This window comes from Pinus tabuliformis, chromosome 7 (assembly GCF_031772625.1).
Source record: "Pinus tabuliformis cultivar Carrire ecotype Pingquan chromosome 7, CPIR1, whole genome shotgun sequence".
Classification (NCBI taxonomy): Eukaryota; Viridiplantae; Streptophyta; class Pinopsida; order Pinales; family Pinaceae; genus Pinus; species Pinus tabuliformis.
In genome coordinates this window covers 691,349,272-691,356,519 of record NC_142293.1, presented here as the reverse complement: position 1 = coordinate 691,356,519, position 7,248 = coordinate 691,349,272, and the positions used below count along the sequence as shown (strand labels likewise).

At 40.5% G+C, this 7,248-nt stretch overlaps 1 pseudogene; it reads right to left on the bottom strand.

The window, feature by feature from the left end:
• Positions 1-385: 385 nt before the first annotated feature.
• On the bottom strand, positions 386-3,567 carry LOC149249374 (pentatricopeptide repeat-containing protein At3g26782, mitochondrial pseudogene; annotated as a pseudogene).
• Between the last annotated feature and the right edge of the window lie 3,681 nt (positions 3,568-7,248).

The following is a 7,248-nucleotide window of genomic DNA, read 5'->3' as shown; positions in this document are numbered from 1 at the left end:
TACATATTCACTTTTGACTTTAAACAGAAGTGCGAATTCGTTGTTTCTTTTATGTAGATGTCAATAATTGACAATTGATTATTTGTCATTGAGCTTGGAGTTCAAAATTAGAAAAGTATATTTGGGACTATTTGTCATCGATCTTGGAGTTAAAAGTTAGAAAAGTATATTTAGGACTATTATTACAACGAGTCCAAGCTATTTTACCAGAAACAAGATATTGGCTTTCTCCATACAATACTTTTGAGAAGAGTGGTTAGAGAGAATAATAATCGTGATTGGTGGATGTGACAAGATGTGTACCACTGGGATTATAACAATGGAGCATTCATGGAGTGGCATGATAAGATGGTGGAAGTGACCCAGCCGAGAGTCACACCTAGGATTATCAACTAGTATAACAAATGGTTGAATTTTGAGGTGACCAAGAACAATAGATACCTCTGCTTTGTGCCTCTAACATACTGTCCCGCTTTAATCAATGCTTTCCATCCAAATGGAATTTTGGATATCAGAACAGTATACCTTCACAGAACACTCACAGTTAACAAAGAATTACTAAGCCCTACGCTACCAAGATAAGGCTAGTGATATGCATCCGGATGTTGGGCAGAAGCATAAATTTCCCACTCATTGCACTTGGTATCACCAATAATCCCTACAAGAACATTTTCCATCCTTGAAATGATGGAACCGGGTGGCATCCCGCAAATAAAAATCTCTTACAACAATCTTGGAGATGAACTTTATAGCCAAGTGGCATTCACCGCACATTCTAAGATTCTTGATGATCCGAATAGATGCCTTAGGAGGAGTGTTGATAAGCCCGAACGCAATGGCTAGCTTTTCACTATGATGGTAAACCATATCTTCTTTCTGCTCCTCTTCCACATCATGCAGGGCAAGGCTTCTGTTAGGTACATATCCTGCTTCCTTGATCTGCCCATATAATCTATCCAATTCTGCATAGATTTCCTGTGTCTGTGGGTGTGATCGGTCACCTACAAGGAAAGTATAAACAACACCATTCAGCTCAATCCAGCTGCATCCAGGTGTCTTTCTTACTTTCCTATTAATCATCAATTTTCGGACCTTTTCTACATCGGCCCACCTGCCTGCTGCTGCATAAATATTCGACAGTAGCACATAATGTGCAGCATTATTTGAATTTGTCTCAAGAAGATTGTCAGCCACAAGTTCTCCTAACTCTATATTGGAATGGTTTCTGCAGGCACCAAGCAAGGATCCCCAGACAGCATCATTTGGTTTTATTGGCATTTTGTTTACAAAATGGTATGCCTCATGAAGGTGGCCAGCACGACCGAGAAGATCAACCATGCAGCAATAATGGTCTATTGTAGGCATAATGTGATAATTTCTAGCAATAGAATCAAAGTATTTCCAGCCATCATCCACTAGGCCTGCATGGCCGCATGCAGATAAAATGCCAATGAAGGTGGTCTCATTTGGATTTATATGGGATTGCTGCATTTGTTCAAAGAGTTGGAGGGCTTCCTTGCCACACCCGTGTGTAGCATATGCTACGAGCATAGCAGTCCACGAGATGACATCTCGTTGAGGCATCTTGATAAACACTCTGTACGCATCCTCCAAGCTCCCGCATTTGGCATACATGTCAATAAGGGCGTTACTCACAAATGTATCAAACTGAACTCCACTTCTAATTATATCTTCATGGACTTTCTTGCCATGTTCTAGAGCTGCCAAGTTAGCACATGCTGGAAGAACACTGGTGAACGTGACACAGTTTGGCCCCACACCTGTCACTTGCATTTGTTGAAAGAACTTCAGAGTGCCGCTGAAATTCCCACTCTGTGTACATCCTGAAATTATAGCATTCCATGAAACTACATCTCGTTCAGGCATGTTTTGAAAAATATCCAGAGCCTTATCAATATACCCAGTTTGTGCGTATCCTGCAATCATTGCATTCCATGATATCACATTCCGTTCAGGCATTGTCTGAAAAAACTTCAGGGCTTCATCAACATGTCCATCCTGTGCATATGCCGCAACCATAGTAGTCCATGACACTACATTCCTTTGAGGCAGTCTGTCAAAAACTTTAAGTGCATCCTCTATGCTCGAACATTTGGCATACATGTCCATAAGGGCGTTCCCCACAAAGATGTCATACTGAAACCTACCTCTAATTATAATTTCATGAATCTCTTTACCAACTCCCAGAGCTGCCAAGCCAGCGCAAGCTGGGAGAATGCATGCAAATGTCACTGAGCTGGGTTGCACAGTAGTCTCTTGCATTCGTCGAAAAAGATTCAAAGCATCCTGAAAATTCCCATTCTGTACATATCCAGCTATCATTGTATTCCATGAGACTGTGTCTTGTTTAGGTGCTTCCTGAAAGAGCTTCAGCGCCTCAGTAACATGCCCATTTTGGGCATACCCTGAAATCATTGTGTTCCATGACACCAAACTTCTTTCAGGCATTTGCTGAAAGAGCTCTGCAGCCTCACAAACAAGCCCATTCTGAGCACATCCTGCAATCATGGTATTCCAGGAGACCGTGTCCCGGTCGGGCATTTCATGAAACAACTTGAGAGCCTCCTTGACGAGCCCGTTCTGAGTATATCCTGCAAGCATCGCATTCGATGAGACAGTGTCATGTTCAGTCATTTTGTCAAACACTTTACATGCATCCTGCGGACTTCCACATTTGAAATACAGATCCAAAAGGGCACTCCCTATAAATGCATCACACTGAAATCCGCTTCTAATTATGGCTCCATGCGCCTCCTTTCCATATTCCAGAGCTCCCATGTTGGCGCATGAGGGAAGAACGCTAGCGAAAGTGAATTCATCCATTTCGATGCCCATTTGCCGCATTTGGGAAAGCAATGTCAGGGCTTCTTTATCGTAACCATTCTTAGAGTAAGCTGCAATCAGGGCAGTCCATGAAACCACATTTCTTTCAGGCATTTCATCAAACACTTGGCGACCATCTACCAAAATCCGGCATTTAGTGTACACTATCAAAAGTTTGGTTTGTAGAAAAGTGTTTGGGTTGAATCCCGTCTGTATGAAGTGGGCATGGATTATTTTTCCCTCTGGGAGGGCTGTTGTGCTGACACATCCCTGCAAGAGAGAAACATAGGTAGCATGATCGGCTGGAATACCAAGGGCGTCCATGTTATGCAATGTTAGGACGGCTTCTCTCAATCGCCCCAGCTTACACAATCCTGTGATATCATCAAAATGGGTTCTGTTAACAGTTCCATGTAGTTGTTGTGGTGGAAGAGGATCGGGATTAGGATCAGTGTCACAGTGTGTGAGGATGAGGTTAGTTGCCGCATGAAGATGGAGCAGAGGTTGGACATATAAGAGCGCCCTGCTGCTTTTGTTTCTCCATAATAATAATCCGATGGGCATTGCCGTTGAACAACCTCCACTACCCTTCCCACATGAGGGAAAGTGGAAGGATATCAACTTCAATGCGCTTCTAATTTACCATCACAGCAAGAGCCGAAACTAAGATGCGTTTTCCTCCGAATTTTCACTTTTAAATTTGATCAAATTCAAAACAGAGCTCATTCAATAACCCAATATATCTAGATTATCTAGATGTTTTTGAGAAGCTCATTTAACAACAGAAAGCTCATTCTTCTATGGCACTTCATTGGATTTTTATCTTTTCATTTATAAGTTTGACTTCCGTCATAGTTTTGGTCTAGATTTTGTTAGTTATTTGCGACCTCTGAATTGTCTTTTCTCTTTTAATAAATCCAGAGGCATCCTACCACGAGTGCGTGCAAAGAAACTATTTAATAGTATTTAGTCTTTAACCTAAGATCTTTGATGTGGGGGTACTTTTACTAATAGTTGTTCCCCATGTTAGTGACCAAATTTTTTAACGTGGATTATTTTTGCTAATAAATTTTTATCATGTTTCGTGATTAAATTCTTGCACATATTTTTTTCTCTCTTTCTTTTTATTAGTTTAGGAGTTGGTTTTATTAAGTTTGGTATTTGTTTGTTTTATATATATAGTCTTTGTCTTCTTAATAAGAAGCTTTGTTTTATTTTAAGAGTTGGTTTTATTAAATTTGGTAATATATAGTTTCTTTCTTCTTAATAAGGAGTTTTTAGCAATTTTCTACCAGGAGATTAGAAGATATTCTTGTACTTAAGAAAAATGAGGGTTTATGTTAAAACAATTTTTTAGTGGGTGAGGGATCGAGTTTGGCGGGGGAAAGGGGATTGGTTTTCGGTTCTTAGGGATAAAGCTAGGATTGCATTCCCTGAAACTAAGAGAGTATTTTTGTGGCCTGTGTGCTTTCTAATTCCTATGGAATTAGTCTGTAGTAGAGCCTTGTAATTCAAATATGATTCACATAGGATTTTTCCTATGTATAATGGATGATTTCTATTTGAATGAATTTATTTTCTGACTAAATTTAAAAAGTGTTTGTTTTAGTTCTATGAATGCCTTGTAGCAGAGGTGATCAACACAGCTCTATGGATGACTTGCAACAAAGGTGACCAACAAAGTTCTATGAACATCCTATAGCAAAGGAAATCAATAGAGGTGACTACATGTTGTAGCTACTACAACCACCCTCCAAAATTTTGCCCATGCTTAGATTTTGGAGCCTTCCTTCTATCCACAAGACCTCATCATTCACTGCCATCAAGTATTCATGCTATCTGAAAGACTTATCTTTCATGCAGTGCTTGTGATGCCTTGTTTTGATCCCGACTAGAACCTTTTTCAAACACAAGCTGTTTATTACCTTAACTTTGTAGCTTTATCAATCTTCCCTTCAGAAATGGTGTAAACTTCGAAGGCAGGTCAGCCTTAAGGATATGAATTGCGCAATACAGAGAGGCGAGCTAGCCTTGAGCTCAGAAATCGCTCAATCCTAGAGGGCAGCCTGACCTTGAGCTCAAAAATTGCACAAAGTTATCCTTCCCCTAAAAAACTGCACAATTCACTGAGGCAAGGAATTGCCCAACCCCTTAAGCCTAGGAATTGAACAATCTCTTTTCCCAGTGTCAAAAAGAAGTTTCCCGAAAAAGAAGAAGTGGCATGCCTAAAAAATAGGAGTTGCCCAATTGATGTCTGGTTCAATCCACTAATCTGTTAATTGTGACGTTCATACAAGTGGTGTGTTTTCCTTTATTTTAGGCATGTGCGTCAGAGACCCTAACCAACCTAGATCTATATAATAGATACCCCTAGAGCTCATTTTCACATTTGATCTTGGAGCTCTAGATGTCCCAAGGAGATCAAGAAACATTCGGTTGAGTTTGCAGCACTTTTCCGAGTGAGTTTTGTTTTTCTCGCTTTTCCTATTACTTTTTGTTGTTTTGCTTCTGTGAGTGTTATTTCTCTTATTTCTCTTCATATTTGTTGTTTGTTTACCTTATATTAGCTTGTACAAGTGTTGGTTCGGTCTGTCATTCGCCTTTTACAAGTGTCGCATCATTTTCTTGTTTTTACCTATTAGTGGTCGTCATTTCAGCAACTCCTTATGCACGTTGTTTTTCCTTTTGCATGTTGATCTTCTACACTTGATTTTCACTTATCTATATTTCCCTTAGTCAATTCTACACTCTTACTTGCACCATCACTAAAATCTACCACTTTTCCATCCACTTCTAGGGAAAATCTACCCTTTTCTTGGCCAACAGTTGCCAACTGGGCATTGCGCAACTCCAAGGCTCAAGCCTCATGCTTGGCCTCTGAGACTATGCAATGCACAATCCTTGGCTTGCCAAACTACACATTACATAGTTTCAGGGCTCTAGCCTCATCCTTGGACACCGAGGCTGTGCAATGCAGAGTCTCTCCCTCAGTCTGTCGAGGCTGATACTATGCATTGTACAGTCTCAAGCCTCAATCCTCTCCCTTAACTATTGAGATTGCACAATGTGCAGTTCATGAGGCCAGTCTCTTCCCTCAGTCCAGGAATTGCATAGTTTTCCCTCTCAGTCTTGTGGTTGTTGCCTTGATCTTGCTTTGTGAGTCATTTTGCTTGAGCTAATTTATGTTTTCCATGAGTGCATTTTTCTCCTACAGGTACTGCACTTTTTGAGCACTTCTCTCAACCAATAAATGTCACTATGGCTCTTAAGAGAACTATCTCAAAGACACTACAAAGGGCAGCACCTAGGGGGCAGTTGAGAGTACTCTAGTGAATTTTCCAGTTTTCTCAGACACAGTTTTTTATAGAAAAAGAGTCAAACATTACATGGCAGAAGGTGAATAAGGTATTCTCACCAAAAAGCTTCAAAGTACATCTTGAAGACCGGAAAGTTTACATCAATGTCCATAGGTTAGGATTACACAAGATTGCATGCAAATGCCTGGTTATTCCATGTGCAGACATTGTCAGCTGGACATTGTCCCATGCGATTACAAGGCCATGACTCTCAACAGTGCTAGTGGACAAAGGCTTGCATCTTTTATGGCACAAGATTTTCAGAGTATGTATCATTTGTTGCTTCCAGAATATTACATGGATTCCCACTTCTACACAGTCACCAGCTACCTGAGCACAAAGGATATCATCAAATTTGGGTGAAAGAGCCTTTCAAATTCTGTCAAACACCCAACAACACTTACAATACCAAATCTCCCAAGAAGGCTTATCATTACTTAATAATCTTATGTTGTCAAATATATGGCCAACCAAGACCATCTTTTGAATTTTGTGGTACTTTTCTTGTTAATTGTGGCCATATATGCTTTTAACTTTCTTTTCAACTAGATCAACCTCCAGGCTTCATTCCAAGCCATGACCTAAGGTGTGAGTAAGGGGAAGGGGAAAGTTGACCCTATGTGGACCCAGTGGAGGAATGTCTACCCATGTGGGAGAAATGATGAATGGGGTTAAAATGAATGGAAAGAGGGTAATATAAGCGGATAAGGGAGGTGGGACCATGCAACCAAAATTGAGGTTTCCATGAAATACCATCCCTGTAATGAAATGGTCAATAAAAGAGATCCCATAGCACTAGAATCCAAGTTTAATTCCTAAAAGGGGTATAGGGGACAAAAGCGCAAACCTAACCCATTATTTCCACCGAATCCTCCCATTAATCCATGCCTATAAGTGTCCATGATAAGCAAACTATAATACTTAATTTCCAAATGACAAGGCATACCTTTAAATTCCGAAGGCCCACCTTCAACATACGCTCATGGCAGATGGGCGAGGGACAACATGGCTGGCTCGGGTGGGAGAGAAAATGGCACAATGAGCTAGA